The sequence below is a fragment of the Bidens hawaiensis genome, unplaced genomic scaffold, assembly GCF_021521415.1.
Source record: "Bidens hawaiensis isolate Kalapana, Puna unplaced genomic scaffold, B.hawaiensis_p1.1 tig00022328_1, whole genome shotgun sequence".
Classification (NCBI taxonomy): domain Eukaryota; kingdom Viridiplantae; phylum Streptophyta; class Magnoliopsida; order Asterales; family Asteraceae; genus Bidens; species Bidens hawaiensis.
This window is the reverse complement of record NW_027493477.1, coordinates 225,637-243,634: the sequence shown is the minus strand read 5'-3', so window position 1 is coordinate 243,634 and position 17,998 is coordinate 225,637. Positions and strand designations below refer to the sequence as shown.

At 34.4% G+C, this 17,998-nt stretch overlaps 1 pseudogene; it reads left to right on the top strand.

Annotated features, from left to right (window-relative positions):
• The first annotated feature begins 1,934 nt into the window (after nucleotides 1-1,934).
• Nucleotides 1,935-8,671, top strand: LOC143565411 (farnesyl pyrophosphate synthase-like; annotated as a pseudogene).
• Nucleotides 8,672-17,998: the final 9,327 nt, after the last annotated feature.

Below are 17,998 nucleotides of genomic sequence, written 5' to 3'. Positions count from 1 at the left end.
TTTTCATAAATGAAAATTGAAATAATAACTTGAAGATTAAGAAGAAAAATGAAGGGTAACACATCCAACGTTCTTAGCTTTTGAATGCGAAATCATTATTACTTGTTATGAAGATCTAAAAAAAATATATAAAGCTTCAATAATTTCAACTCACTTGAAAGTTGAAACTCATGTCAACCATTCACTTAATTTGTGAACCCCTCATATTCTTTCATTTTTTAATGGACACTAAAACCAAACAAAACTAAATACAACTTGAAACAAAAATAAATTGAAAAAAAACTAAAACAAAACCAAAACCAAAAACCTAAATAAAACCAAATATCGATAAAACTAAAACAAAAACTAAAATGAAACTGAAAAAATAAAACCAATTAATATGAACCAAAAACCTAAATAAAACCAAATACCGATAAAACTAAAACAAAAACTAAAATGAAACTGAAACTAAAAAAATAAAACCGATTAATATGAAACTGAACCAAAAACAAAAACTGTAAAGACCGAAATGAAAAACTGAATAAAGTTAAGCAATCCAAAATGAAACTAAAAAGGAAAAAAAAAACAAAATTCGAACCGAATCGAAACTGAAGCGAAACAAATTTATAAAAACTTAAACCAAACAAAACCAATAACCGAAATGAAAGAAAAATAAAAAAATAATTACCACGAAAAAAAACCCCGAACTCAGTAAGGAGCACGTGTATTAATGATATAGTAGATTAGAATATGTTAAATGTAATTAAGTTGAATGTAATTTAATTTAATTTAACTTCGAATTATTTTATTAGTAAGATATTATGACAATGCATGTAATTTATGGAAATATGTATTGTTTTAATAGTATAGGAGATTCTACTCTCACTTTTCCCTAATATATGCTTTCAGAACGGATCAGATAACAAAACAAATAATATAAATATTTCAAATATACATAAAAAAATACAACAAATGAAAAGAATAAGAACAAATAAAAAAATAATAATAATATTTAGATATAGGCGACAACCTTAAAATTTTTTGACTCTCATGAAAAAATTTATGAGTTTACCACTGCATGTGTTAAGGGCTACATTGTTCAATATATAACAGTACAACTCCACTTCTCCACTTGTTCAATTAGAAATTGTTATTTATTTGAGAGTTAAGTGTCATTTTCATGCCCGTGGTTTATTCAACTACGCAACTTTAGTAACGTTTTTGAATTTATTGCAAATGGCTACTTCAGTTTTCTAAAATTTGCAATTTTAATACTTTCTCTAACCCCGTCTATTATTCTCCGTTAAGTCAAGGGTATTTTGATAATTTCGCTATTTTTCACAATTTTTTTCTTTTCTTTTAAACATATTCCCCTTTTATATTCATAAATCCCTAATAAATTCCCAAATCATAACTAAACCATAAATCTCCTTTCTCCTCCGTCGATCCTAGCCAGAAAAATGCACCTTCCGTTCGCCAGAATAACGAACCCAACCACCGCCGCACCCACCTTCTGCTCGCCAGAAAAGTGCACCAAACCACTGTCGCAGCCACCTGCCCACCGGAAAAACGCACCATCTGTTCGCCGAAATAACACACCCAACCACCTAGGTACCAACCATTTACATCCACCATCTCAATTGCCGCTGCACAACTCCGTCATATCCATCAGCGGAAAAAGCAAAATGAACAAAATTCACTCAAAAACCCAATAATAATAATCGAGCTCGCCAGTTCGGCTAGGTTCTTGACTAGCTCATCGATCTTACGAATTGAGGGATGTGTTGATTTAGTAGATTTAAGAGCCGTATTGGATCTGAGGGATCAGAGGTATCATCTGAATCTGTGGTGGAAATATGGGAAATGTCGAAGATTCAGAGTGTGTAAATGAAGAATAACTTGCCTTTGATATCCATGGAGGATGAAGGAGTAGCTAGATTCAATTGATGGAAACCATGGACACTCAGGTTGTGCCTGAATATGGAGATAATCGTTACTGGGTTTTTAAGTGAATGAAGGGATTTAGGGTTTTCGGATATAAGAGGAGAAAGTGTTTAAAAGAAAAAAAAATAATGAAAATAGCGAAATTACCAAAATACCTTTGACTTAACGGACAATAATGGACGGAGTTAGAGAAAAGTACTAAAATTGCAAGTTTTAGAAAAATGAAGTAGTCATTTGCAATAAATTCAAAAACGGTACTAATGTTGCGTAGTTGAATAAACCACGGGTATGAAAATGACACTTAGCTCTTTATTTTACTATCAAGCTTACAGTTGGTTATGGGAGTTATATTTGAAGATTTGACACTCACTGACTCACATCAAGTTATTATACCAGAAAATAGAGACTTCAGAAGTTACGCCTTTGACTGGATAAAGTAGTTCATCATGTTTGTGTATTATCTAAATTCGTTTGTACACATTCTATAATGAAATTGTGCAGGTTCAGTAAGGCTAATTTGTCTAATAACTTTAGAACCATCTTACAAGAGATCCAAAACTTATAAGCATGTTGTTTTTTATTTTAACAAGTGTAACTACCAAGTTTTGACTTTAAGACCCAAAACTAGACACTTTCTTTAGTTCATAACTTCTTATATCTCTTATGTCTAATATCTATCAACATTATATAATACCATCTTCCAAGAAAGGAACCACTTATAATTTAAGAGAGTTATTGTGTTTGTTTCTTATTTCTTTGCAGATGCTTGACTACAACGTACCCGGAGGTAAGAATACTGCCCTTTTTCTTTCAGTTGTTTGATTGAAAATAATTTGTTTTGCAGTAACAACCATATTGAAATGGGCTTATTGTAGGAAAGCTGAATCGGGGCCTCCCGTTGTTGATAGCTACCAGTTACTTAAAGGTGGAGAACTGACTGATGATGAGGTTTTTCTCGCATCTGCCCTTGGTTGGTGCATTGAATGGGTAATTAAGATTGCTGGCGGCGCAGCTTGTTGCCCGCTTACCTGCCTCTCTATTGTAATTGGATTCTTTTATTATAATATTAAGTTTTAATTCAAAAAAAAAATTTAAGATATTGCCGTTGATCAATTTGAGTTTAAGATTGTTATATTACTCATTAAGTGCTTTCTAATTGAGTTCTGTATGGAGTAAACAATGATGTTTTTGGTTTAATTTTTTAACTATTGCCATTACATGATATACTTAAATCCGTCATGTCATTGGATTTTGCAGCTTCAAGCATACTTTCTTTTGCTTGATGGTATCATGGACGAGTCGCATACGCGCAGAGGTCAACCCTGTTGGTTCAGATTACCCAAGGTATGAAGAAAAAGTTATGAAAATAAAATAAAAAAACTATTTCTTTCATATAGTTTCCAGTTGATTATGTCCTTACCTGGTTTCTGAATATTTGATTCTAGGTTGGCATGGTTGCTGCAAACGATGGAATAATACTCCGTAAGTTTCTCTTGACAAAGTTTTTGTATTAAATATTTGTTCAATACAAAACTGTTTACTACTCATTTTACCTTCCAGTGAGTAACTTTCTCTTGACTTTATATTTTTTGTTTTATATCTGATTACTAATAGTGTTTTTGTTAAGGTAACTAATTTTCCCAATAAAATCAGAACTAAATTATTTGTTTATTCATCTTATGATTCACAAAATGGTGCTTGCAATGTGATGCAGAGTGGAGGAAAATGTTCTAGTTTGTAGTCTTCAGAATTCAGATAGTGATTAAGTTATAAGTTAAAATGTCTGTATTGTATAAACTCTTTATAGTCATGCATGCATTAGTTACTGGATGACGAAATATACTATGACGCATGCATTAGTTACTGGATGATGAAATATACTATGACGGTTATTATCATCATCATTATCGTTTAAACTTTCTGTTTAAAGGTTGTGCGTGCGCTCCTTATGTTCGGTGAGGATTTAGACAAGCATGTTAAAGTGAAGAATATTAAGTAATTGATATTGTGGTCAATTGCATTTTTCTCATTGAATAAGTTTACATATAAATACAAGAAGAAAACTAAAAACCAAGGAAAGACAATATGCAGTTACAAATTACTATTGAATGAGATATGCAATCACGGGCAATCAATGACTGTAATAATTGTGATGATTTGAAGGAAGGAAAGAATAATTCATAATATTTGAATTTATTCTTTTTCTTTAATATGCTCCCTCAAGATTGACGGTCGTTGGACGAGTCCAATCTTGGAAATTAGTTGATGAAAACGTGATCGTAGGAGCGTCTTGGTAAGTGCATCAGCTAGTTGATCGTCCCCGGAAATATGTGTTACCCTTATAGACCGGCTATGAACCTTCTCGCGAAAGAAATGAAAGTCGAGAGCTAGATGCTTCATTCGAGAGTGAAAAACCGGGTTGGCAGAATATTGCGTTGCACTTAAGTTGTAACAAAATATTGTGGGTGTCGTCACAGAGCTAAATCCCAATTCATGCATAAGAGATTTTAGCCATATAACTTCGGTTGTAGTCGAGGCTACGGCCCGAAATTCCGCCTCGGCTGATGAACGAGCTAGGGTGCTTTGCCGTTTGGAGCTCCAAGAAATGGGATTGGAGCCAAGATACACGATGTAACCGGTGGTGCTTCGATAGTTGTCTTTGTCACCCACCCAATTAGCATCTGTAAAGGCGTGAAGTTGTATTGGAGATGTACTTCGAAGCAAGAGACCTTTTTGCATCGAGCCATGAAGATATCGTAGTAATCTTTTCAAAGCACTCCAATGCATTGATGTTGGAGCATGCATAAACTGAGATAGCTTGTTGACAGTGAAAGAGATAGGTACTGTAGTGATCCCACTATAGCTCGGTAATCTGTGGGTGTGGATACAGGTGTGCCACCATGCAAGGTGATGGGTTCGGAACAAGTTATTGGTGTGGTTGCGGGTTTGCAATCACTCATTTCGGCACGTTGTAATATATCATTGATATATTTTGTTTGGCATAGAAGAAGACCGTGAGGATGAGGAAGAACCTCGACTCCTAGAAAATAGGTTAGGTCCCCGAGGTCCTTGAGAGAGAATTTAGTGGCTAGATTTTTTATGAAATTATCGATGTTTTGAGGAGATGGTCCGGTGATGATGATATCATCAACATATACAAGAATGAAAATTGGAGAAGAACCGGAGTTGTGAATGAATAACGTGGGGTCGGAGATGGTGGGTTTGAAACTTTTAAAGTGAAGATATGTTTTGAGTTCTTCGTACCATGCTCGGGATGCTTAGCGAAGCCCATAGATGGCTTTGTTTAATTTGCAAACGTGAGACGGGAACGATGGATCAATAAACCCAGGAGGTTGGGCCATGTATACATCTTCGGTCAAGGTACCTTGAAGGAATGCATTATCAACATCGAGTTGGCGAAGTTTCCACCGATGTGACACTGCTAGAAAGAGGATGAGGCGAAGGGTAGCCGGTTTGATGACATGACTAAAAGTTTCGGCATAATCGATTCCAGGTCGTTGATGAAAACCTTTCGCAACTAGACACGCTTTTAGTCGGTCTACAGAGCCATCGAGTTTATATTTTGTTCCGAAAACCCATTTGCTCCCAACAAGGTTGGAGGTGGTTGTGGGGGGTACAAGGATCCATGTTGATTCTTTAATAAAGCTTGATGTTCTTCCGTCATAGCATTGCGCCATAATGGATGTTTGAGGGCTTGAGTTATGGTAGCTGGTTCTGTTATTGGACCATTTGTGGCACAATACAATTGGAAGTTCGGATTGTGATAACACGGATTTGGTTTACGAACACGAGCAGCGAGGATTGATGGGGGAGCGGGGGGTAGTTTGGGAATTTGGTGAGTTGCGGATGGTGGTGAGTTTGTGGCGGTGGGAATGGAATCTGCTATGGAAATTAACGGAGGGGTAGGGGTAGTTTGGGAATTTTGGTGAGTTGCGGATGTTGGTGAGTTTGTGGCGGTGGGAATGGAATCTGATGTGGGGGAGGAAATTGTATTTGATGCAGGGGAATTTGTGGAGGAGTTTGAATGTTGACTTTGATTTTGGTGAGGAGTAGTTGTGGAATCATTTTGTGAGATGGGTTCTGTTATCTCGGGTATATGTATATCATGGTTGGGTGAGGTGTTACTAGGTAGAGTTTGTGATGGAGGTGAGGTGGTGTGGATACCGGCTGAATTATTTGTGGTGGGATTAGGATTTGTGGTGGATAAAATAGGTAGGCTAATGGGCAACCAAGTTGTTGGATCAGGAGGTAAGAATTTGTTATTGGGTGATAGTCTCATAAGGGAATTCATTTTCAATAAACTTCACATGTCTAGAGATGTAAGTTTTGTTTGTGAGTGGATCAAGTGCATAATATGCGATTTGAGAAGAAGAGTAACCAACAAAAATACAAGGTTTAGATTTTGGATGTAGTTTGTGTGGAGAATATGGACAGAGCCATGGGTAGCATAGGCAACCTAAGCTTCTTAGTTTTTCATAGTTTGGGTGTGTATTAAAAAGTCGGTGATATGGTGAAGTATTTTAAGGGTTGGTGTGGGGAGATGGTTTATAAGATAGACAGTGGTAGTGAAGGCAAAAAAGCCAATAATAAAGGGGGAGTTTAGCATGTGAAAGAAGAGATAAGCCGGTTTCGACAATACTTCGGTGTCTACGCTCGGCATATCCATTGTGTTCGGGTGTGTGAGGGGGGGGGGGGGGGGAGTAAGGTGTGATAAACCTCGAGATTGAAGGTGAGAAGAAAGTTTGATATACTCTCCTCCATTATCAGAAAAGAGTTGTTTAATTGTGGTTTGAAAAAAATTTTCAACCAAGTTTTGAAAACGTATGAAAGTTGAGAGAGAGTCAGATTTACTTTTTAGGGGATAAAACCATGTGTATTTGGTGAAATGATCTACAAATATAATATAATATTTGTATCCATCAAAAGAAGCAAGAGGTGAGGACCAAACATCAGAGAAAATTAATTCTAGAGGTGCATTAGAAGATAAAGTGGATTGGTAAAAGGGAAGTTTGTGACACTTGTTAATGTGACAAGAGTTGCAATTATTCTTTGAAATAGAAATACTAGAATTAAAAGAGGAAAAAAGCTTTAAAGTTTTATTATTTGGATGACTCAAGATGTGGTGTCAATACTTGGATGTTTGTAGAGTGAACACCACGGGACGAAAGAAGGAGCGAAGCTCATACATTCCGTTGGTTTTCATTAGTTTAAGTAGCGGGAGTTTGGAAGTCCGATCTTTTATGACAAAAATCGAGTCAAAAAGCTTGATTACGAAGTTGTTGTCGCTACATAAACGAGAGATAATACTTTGAGAGATAGAAGGGACACAAAGAACATGTTTTAGTATAAGTGAGGAGGTTTTAGTATGAATTACGAGTGAGCCAATATGAGTGATCAAATCATTCTATTCTTATTATGGTATCACAGCTCATATCTCCAACGAGAAGTTCTTAATCCTGTGCCATCAATCTTCTTTCCTCTTTCTCTATTCCAATAATCTCTCCTACTATCACAATATTACTCATTCAAACACCACCATCACCACTACCACTAAAATATTTTCCGACGACGCACTGTTACGTCGAACCACTGTTCCCTACCACCTCTAAAATACTTTCGACCAACATACTGTTCCGGCGACCCACTGTTCCCCTCCACCAATAAAATATTTTTCGGCGACGCACTGTTCCGTCGACCCACTGTTGTCTCCACAACTAAAATATTTTCCGGCGATGCACCGTTCCGTCGAGCCACTATTCCCCTCCACAAATAAAATATTTTTTTGGCGATGCACTACTCCATCAATTTTCGGTGACGCACTAATCCGCCACTATTCCCCTCTAAAATAATAATAATAATAAAAAAAACCCAAGAATCATGTCTTTGCTTCATCAACTTTTCTTACATACCACAAAATCTATTTTTATTCAAGATTGGATTTATCCTACAGTCGTCCATCTTGTGGGGGCATATCAAAGATAATAATAAATACAATCCCAAGAATCATGGCTGGTCAAAGATGGATATATTCTCTCTATAAGTTATGTCTTACATATAATTGTAATTAAATGTATTCCTAGAATTAGCTTCCAATTCTTGTATATATATATATGTCTTATTGTAATAGACAAAATGTGTTTGATTATAATTGATATTGTGGTCAATTGCATTTTTCTCATTGAATAAGTTTACATATAAATACAAGAAAACTAAAATCAAGAAAAGACAATATGCAGTTACAAATTACTATTGAATAAAATATGCAATCATGAGGAATCAATGACTGTAATAATTGTGATGACTTGAAGAAAGGAAAGAATAATTCATAATATTTGAATTCATTCTTTTTCTTTAATAAAGAATGTACTTGTTGAAATGGGTACCTATTTTCAAATGCTGGTATTTGATCATCACACACCTTATAAAAATGACCATGTTTTAAGTTCTTTATTTAAAAACTAAATCATGCAAACCAGTATGACATTTTTATGATAAAACACAGCACAAATCGGACACCTCTGTTTGTGACGGTTAACTTAATTCATCAAAACGTTGGACATTTTTGCATGATGATTATCTAGATTGTTGTGGTGCTCTTGGAAAGGTTAATCCAACAATATATTTATTGTCCTTGGGTCAATGCAGATTTTAAACTCACAAAATATGAAAATACCAGTGGTCAATGTGGCAGATTGGAACAGACACTGAAGACTTTAAGTGCTCATGAGGAACAAAAGAAAGTGTTACTTGTGTCAAAATTTCTAGGAGTCAATCGATTTTAACATATACATACCCTAAAAAATTCATAGGCGTAGGCTAACACCTACACTTTTGATATGGGTCCACCAATGGTGCTACATGTAAGCATAGGGGAGGATCTAGTGTTGGACAAGGAGTAGGGGTGACAATCTTGATCCAAACCATTTCAGATGGGTCAATTTAGGTTGTTTTAAAAATCATATGGGTTGGTTTGGGTTATAAATTTCAATAAGATGGTTCAAAATGAGTCACTTGAAATTCCACCTTATTTTCGGGTCAAAATGGATCGACAAATTTAAAGAAATGGGTCGATGTGGGTTAGTGTCTTAAGGAAAAGTGGCAAGCTCGGGTTGAAACGGGTTTTGGATTGGAACGAATTCGGTTTAGGTTTCGAGCTGACACAAGTTTTCACACTGGACGGGTTGGGTTTTGGTTTCCTTTGTTTCTTTTTGGTCGGTTTCGTAGCACTGGACGAGTTGGGTTTCGGTTTCTTTTGTTTGTTTTTGGTCGGTTTCGGCCTTTTATTTCGTTGTGGTCGGTTTTTTCAGTTTCATTTCTGTTCGGTTTCAGGTTTTTTAGTTTCCTTTTGATCGATTTTTTCGGTTTCGATCAATTCGGTTCAGTTTTGGTTTATGTTTCGTTTTCGTCGACTTTTGGTTTTAGTTTATTAGGGCTTTTTTATTTTTATTTAACGGAGGAAACGTTTTAGTTTTTTTATATTTTTCATTTTTTATTTATATTTTGAGTTATGATTTTTTTTATTAATTTTAAAAATTAATAAAAAAATCATAACTCAAAATATAAATCAAAAACGTAAAATATAGAAAACCTAAAACGTTTTCGCCTCTGCCCTCGTTCTTAAAAAAACGATACGAAACCCGTTTTGACCCGTTCCGACCTTGACCCATTCCGACCCGGACCCATTCTGACCCGAACCTTTTGACCCTAACCCATTCCGACCCAAACCAAAACAACTCTTTTTTTAGTTAACCCGTTCCGACCGAACCTAAACAACCCCTTTTTTAGCTAGCCCGTTCCGACCCGAATCAAAACAATCATTTTTTTGATTGACCCATTCTGACCCTAACCCGTTCTGACCCATGACCCGTTTCGACCCAACCCATTTGCCACCCCTAAGGAGGAGTGTAGGAATCCCGTCAAATCTCTAGTTTATGTTATAAATTTCTAATATATTAAGCATAATGACCCATGTACCCCATCCTTATTTTTTTCAGTGCCCCGAACCCAACTTTTGAGCTCAACTTCCCAAACCTATATTTATTTTTGTTTTGAAAAATAGCAATTAAGCCCCCAAATTGCATAATTGTCTAACCATGTTATAAATTAAAATTTTGGAATATGCGAGCTATACGAGAGTGAAAAACGAAAATGTTTCACATCTGATCAGGTATATATCGTCGTTTGGATTTTTTTATGGTGATTTCGGCTTCTTGTTTTTATTTTAAAATACGATATGCGTTCATCAATTGTTTATATTTTTTATTTTGGTTTATGTTGGTTTCGTTTTGATTTAATTGTTTACGTATTTCTTAAAATTCAAAACGCATAGGATTTTTGTTGTTAATTGGGGAACGATGATTTGAGTTCTAGGTTTTTAAAACATTCTAGTTAATTTAGAGTTTAATATGATTGTTATAATAATTAGACCGAAATATGAATTTATTCAGAATATCATTTTTTTTAATAATTAATAATTCTATACTATTTAAATGATGTAAAAAATACACTTGCAGGTGTTACGAATGAGACTATAGTTGACCATTTTCAAAAGATAAAATCACGTAAAGATCAGTTGTAACATGTATCTTGTTTATGTTTAATGAAATTTGTTGCTTAAAGTTCTATATATAGTTTATTTAATGTAATTGTTTTACCCGCCTTATTTTGGTTTAACTTGACCCATCTTGGGTTAACCCGCTTTAGTTTGACCAGACTCGTTCTATGCTAACATTTTTAGCACCTACTGGCTAAAAGGTCCTGAGCCTGTCTCTGTGTAAGCAACAATTAACTTCTATATTATTTATATTGTTCATACATAAATATACTTGCCAGCCAATACATATTACATACACAGAAACTAGAAAGCACACATATATACATAGGCAATGCAAAAGTAAACCCACATTCTGTTAAATAGTTTTTGGGAATAGTTTTACGCCAGCCGTACATGTGTTTTACACGTGGATCCAGACATTTAACTCAGTGAGAGAAAAATATAACCAATAAAAATACACGGCACAAAAACGTAAAAATGGACTTCATTAAATATACTTCAGTAATCCAATACTTTATTCGTATCTCATCTCTTTGATCTGGATGGTAATCCAAAATTCTTTTCCTATAGACAGGATCCCAAGAAAGATTATCTAGATCAACTAAACTAGGTCCAGAGATTGGTTTAAAAAGACTTTCCATAGCACCTGTAAGACAAAAAATTCAAGCAACAGAAGATCAAAAATCAAACAATATTTGGTGTAAACTGTAAAAGAACTTCATTATTATCATATTCAAGCAAGTGAGCAACAAAAAAAATAAAATTAATAATATGATTTAGAACTTCTAAGTTCTAACTGTAAAGAGTTGCATATGAAACATTACCAAAAACAAAGAAATAAAGCATCAACAAACCAATAATATATTAGTATATAAGATTAAGAAATCCATAAGGCTTGCAAGTTGAGATATACACACGATTTGATTTCCTTTTTTTCATTTCTGTAAAAATGTATATACGAACCTGATTTGATTGAAACTTGGATGGTCACTTGAAGCTTGAACTGGCTGACGTCTTCTTCGTATAAGAATTATTTTAGGGGTTTCTTTTAATTCTATCAATACTCATTAATAAATATGAAGTGTAGAAGTAGGCTTGTTTTCATTTTATTGGGCTAGGTTAGGACTTAAGAGAACTTTATAGTATGGGGGCCTAATAAAAAAACATAAGAGGGCTTAAATTTTTTTTAACCAAAATTAACAGTATAGAATGTAATAATAGATGTACAACCTATAAAAAATTGAGTGGGGACTACCCCCAGTGACCAATGCATCCATCCCCCATTGTTTACGTGGGTGGGTTGGTCATGAGTTGTAACCGACCATTTTTAGTATGGGTCAAAAGGGTTGGGATGGGTTGATCCGAAAATTTTTTGTTTTTTCGTTTTACCTTTCGGGCTGAAAAAATTGGCTCAAACTAACAAATTTGGGCCTATTTTACTATTGATTAATTAAATATTAAAATTTCGGGCTACACCATTTGTTAATTATCTAACATTCAAAGAAATAATAAATTAAATTCATATTCAATAACAAAAGCCATTTTTTTGTTTGGATTTTTTTTTCTATTTAACCCTTCAACCTCTTTAAATTACTAACTCTGGCCCTAAACTAAAAATTAATAAATCCGAAACAGGTTATTTTTGAAACTGCACGCGTGCTATTTTTGCGTATGAGCTATATGCTTACTTCGTACTTACCTTACAAATTAATTATTCAGGAAAACTATGGTAAGAAATTAAAACCCCTCTTCAGTTGCAAAAGTGAAAAAACTATACAACACTCTACATCTTCATGTTTATGGCTTCTTTCACTCTGTATGTAAAATTCGAAAGACTAAAACCATATTTGGTTCCTAACCAGAATTTGAGGGAATTGAAATTGAAATGCCATTCTATGTGGTGTTTTTATAGCAAAAATAAGAAGTGGAATCCCCAATTCCATCAGATGAAGGAGTTCAATATTATTTTGCAAAATGGTTGGAATGTTTACATTTCAGTCAGATTTGAATTTTGACAAAAATAAATCATCAATAAACATCTTATAGTATTATGTAGGGCTGAGCACAGTTCGGTTCGGTTATTAGGCGAAACCCAAACCGAAACTGAAGTAATCGGTTATTTGAATATGCAAACCGTTCGGTTTTCGGTTTTCCGGTTATTTTCGGTTTTTTCAATTATGTGTTGACATTGGAAAAAAAATTAAAAAATGAAAATGTGTATTTTAAGCTTGTATTAGAACGTGTTAGAGTATCACAGTCCACATAAATATTGAATTCAAAAAACAAAAATATGCACATGTTATGTGAAACTATAAGAATACAAAGTTGCTAAATAGAGTTTAAAAATTAAAAAGTATTAAAAGTTTAGTCCCGAGCTTCATTCATCATCTTATTTATTTATCTTAAAAGTTTAGTACATTTCTCATCATTTTGATAATCCTTATCATCATCAATTGGTTCGGTTCGGTTTTTTAAAAATGGATAACCGAATCGAAACCGAAATTTTGGTTTTTCAAAAAAACAAAAAATTAACCTTCCGTTAATGCTTTGGTTCGGTTTTTTCGGTGCGGTTTTTCGGTTAATTCGGTTTCCTACTCACCCCTAATATTATGCTATTTAATAGAGTTGACAACTTTATTATTAGTTTCCAAATATTATTTTATTTAAAAACAAAAAATCATAAATAAGTTGAAATTTTAGCAAAATTAATCCTCACTGTTATTGTTGTTGTTTGCAACACCCCGGCTTAAGTGGAAACGCCCGAGTGTGACGTACAGATTGTTCAAGCACACATGACACTATTTTGTGACCATAATAACATTAATTCATTAATAAGCCAAGTAACACAAGTTCAAATAAGAATACAAATTGAAATCAAATCATAATAAAAACAAATGTCTCGTTTATTAAATAACCTAGGTATTCTATGCGTCTTCTAGTCCTTCATCCTCTGATCACGGTACCTGTAACATATGTATAAAATACGGTCAGCTATAAATAGCCGGTGAGTTTCCACAGTTTTAAATACATACATAAAAACCGTACAACTCATGGACAAGTGATAAACGAGCAAGTCCTTTCCAGTTGGTACTTACTTGGATAATCACGCAAGTAAGGTCCTTTCCAATTGGTAACAACCAACGTACTTAGATAATGAGGCCCTTTTCCACTTGATACAAATGGACCGAAGTGCAAAAGGGGCGTATGATCATAATTAATGAGGCTTCCCAATCGTGCAAGTAATATTCGTGCAAGTAATACAAGTAAAACACAAGTCCATATACGAATTGTAGTTTTGTAATAGAATAAATCAATACTTGAATTTTTATATGGATACATATGCTACCCCAAAACAATAAAACATTAAAAAGAGGTGGTGAAAAACTCACCTTATGAATAAGGTAATAAAAGAGGCTTGTAAGCGTTTGAAGAATGCAACAACCGAATACGTCACATAAGCCGAAGCAAGCGATCCGCACTAACTTAATTGAGTAAAAACAAGACTTAATCGATAATTGTACGGGGTTTATTATTGTGTATCTTGAAAGGTGTTACTTTATATTACTTTTATATTTTTGATTATTTTATTACTATTTAAGCTTCAACGAAAGATCGGTTATTAATACGAATTAAGCACTTTAATGGCGAGAAAACGAAGTTTATATGTTCGAAAAGCTTGAACTATTGTTTATAAGTTATATTCATATTTATTGTGTTGATGAAACAATTTTTAGAAGTTTAAAGTTTACCTTACGTTTATTAAGCGATTTTTAAATACGGTTTACGAAAACGGAAAACTTGGTTTTTAAATGTAAAATAGTGAGATTTATTTTATAGTTAATTTACATAATTTTTATTTAATTTAAAAGGGTTTTATAAATTTATTTTGATTTTTATAAGATTAACATTGATTAATTAATAAAGCTGGAATAATAAAAAAAATATGTTTGACCCGGGTCTTTGCTGTGCAAGTGTAACGTGTTAACCATGTGATCTGGGGGAAGGACATCCAACAGGTTTGGTTTTCTATTTCATTTATACATTAACAAGTTTAGTTTAATAATAATAATAATAATAATAATAATAATAATAATATATCCCAGCAGTTCAAAAAGGAATTTTGCATGACCTGGGTTTCGAACCCGGGTCTTTCATGTTTTAACCCTTGTGTCTAACCAGTTCAGCTGAGTGTTCCTTCGTTTTATGTATAAGAATAATTGTATATAAATAATATTTCAGGTTCTTCTTGAAGATTTTACAATTGATGCATGTTTGCTCAAATAGGTTTAGGGTTTTTGTTTGTTGGTTCGACGCCATTAAAAAGCATATATCAATTACCTTTTAACGTTTTGGTTTGACTGAAACCCAGTTGCCGAAAAAGAATTAATAAGAACTCCCAATTACATATTACTCGGTGTATTAGAGGGGGATTGGAGAGAATGAGCAAGTTGTAATGAAGCTTGGGCATCTATATATACTATGGGGTTGAGCGTATACGCGTTCAATGTATTAATTTGACTAACGAAAATTCCGGCGGGGATCGCGGGTTTAATTCACGGCTTAAAGGTTGTTATAATCTAATTAATACACTAGATATTGTTGATAATTGACGACAAAAAGTGTAAAACTAAAAGTTCGGGTCAAAGGTTTGATTTTTAATGTGATATGGGGGTGGCCGGAACCGTTTTCCGGTGACCGGAAAACCGGGCAGGAAAAACGGGTAGGGTTGGCAGGGTTGGGTTTGATTTTAATATAATAATATAATTTAAGTTTCATATTTACACTTTAAACCCCTCAAGTTTCATAAACATTTCAAGTGAAGTTAGTATCTTTTAAGATTAAATTAGTTTTCGATGTTTACATTTTTGGCTTTAAACTTTACAACCGAAATATATATGACGTTTGGTTTTGGATTAGTTACGAGTTTAACCCGCACGACTCGATTAATGTTTATGACTCGGAATTTAATAATAATAATATCGAATATGGAACTTTTAAACGTTGGAAATGTTTTATTAATGATAAATAATAATGACACAATATCCAAACGACCCAACGGGTCGGGTTTACAAATACAAATACAAATACGAAGCGAAAATTGACGAATGTCACAGCATTCCCTATTTTTGAAAATTTCGTCCCGAAATTAGGTTAAAGAATCCGTAGCAAACAAATGAGGATACTTAGTTCGCATTTGGTCTTCCCGCTCCCAAGTAAATTCAGCGTCTCGTTTAGATTCCCAATGAAACTTTACCAAAGGTATGCGTCTACGTTTGGTCTCTTTCTCCATGCGCCCATAATTTCCACCGGCTTCTCAACAAAGTGCATAGACTCATCGATGCGCACTTCGTCAAGTGGTATGTTGATATTTTCCTCGGCTAAGCATTTCTTAAGATTCGACACGTGAAACGTCGGATGAACATTCGCGAGTTCTTGCGGAAGTTCAAGGGTATAGGCCACGCTACCAACACGATCGAGGATTTTGAAAGGTCCAACATATCTAGGAGATAGTTTGCCATTCCTATCGAAACGAACAACGCTTTTCCAAGGGGATACCTTGAGAAGAACACGATCACCAACATTGAACTCAAAAGGTCGTCGACGATTATCCGCGTAGCTCTTTTAACGACTACGAGCGGCTAAAAATTTTGTCGAATTTGCGCAATTCGATCAGTGGTCTCTTGGACAAGTTCGTGACCGGTGATTTGGGTTTCACCAATCTCATTCCAACAAATCGGAGATCGACACTTACGACCATATAGTGCTTCGAATGGAGCCATACCGATGCTCGTATGAAAACTGTTATTGTAAGAGAACTCAATCAAATGAAGATGAGAATCCCAGTTTCCACCAAAATCCAAAACACAAGACCTAAGCATATCCTCAATCGTTTGAATCGTCCGCTCAGGTTGCCCATCGGTTTGAGGGTGATAGGTGGTGCTAAGGTCCAAACGAGTTCCCAACGCAGTTTGCAAAGATGACAAAAAAAATAATATTTAATTGGGAATGCAACTTATGATCATGATCTATGTGTATGAGGGGAAATATATAACACACTAGCTTGAGACCCGTGTATTTCACGGGTAATTGATGAAAAAATAATATTTAATTATTAAACGAATACAAAAAAAAAATTATCATGCATGTTAAGAGACAACCGTTGTAGAATAGTGTTTAAAACAATCTTGATATTTATTTCATTATTTTTGCATCCTTCAAATGAGTATTAATAGTTATTTATTAACAAATAAATGGTAATGAAGGATTTTAGAGATTTAGTTGGTTTTAAATTGTGAGAATTATTGTGGGAGTGACAAGTGGCAAAACATTGTATCTATTTATTAGAGAGTTACGAGGTTATTGACCCGTGTACGACACAGGTGGAATATAGCAATCGTTAAGTAAACACATATATAATTTCAAACGACAAGATACTTTAATTTGTTCTTTGAAATGGTAACATGATATATAATTGCAATTCATATTTATATGCATCATACAAATACATTCATAGACATATCAAATATATACAGACACACATACACATACATACAGTCACATAAATTCAAGTCCCCAATACTAGTTCAGGATGATTAGTTGGTCATCTAGTGAAAAGAAACAAAGATAACTTACAAGTTACAAATAATGACACAAAAGAAGCATAACTACTTTATGAACATAAAACATTACAACATTAAGAACACAAAGACAAATGGTTATATTTTGTATATTTGCATGGCTGACTATCCTCGTATTATTCTTCACATAATAGGTAACAAAGATAATAAAAAGCAAACGGGACGGGGTCACTCACCGGACTATTGGTGCATGATGTGTGTCTAATAACCCTATAATAATGACCCTCACAACTAAGCTTTAATATTAAAACAAAAATCCTAAAACCACACACAACCGGCAAGTGTACCGATGCAAGTAGTATAGACCTAGGAAGTCCGAGAATCGAACACGTGGACACGTAAGACGCTAAAGATTACTGACCCTAGACAAGACCTACCTTAGAATAATATTATATTGATTTTTGATTTCTTTTAACTTAACTGAACTAACTGGACTAACTAAAAAAACTTACCAAAAATAGAAAACTTAACGACAAACTAACTGTGTTAACTTAGGATGGAGAAAAACGTCTACCTAGATCTGAATCAAATTGTAGGCCTAACAAGCTAATGGATTGAATGAATTCAAGACACCGGTCCCTAAAGATGTCACGACTAAGGATCGCTCGGGCTCACTGGATTACCTCTCGGTCTCACTCAATAAACCCTAACTACTCAAAATCGGCTAAATCGACCAAGCCGGGAAATAATTGCTAACATGTTCTAATGCTAGATCACCTCTCGGTCTCACCAACACTTGACCCTAATGGCAATGAATACTACACAACCAAGGATAGAGGAACAATTCAATTTAAACCAAAATAGATCAACTAGTCGCTCAAAACACCTAAACCTGACAAGAAACGAACTCGCTCTCGCGCAA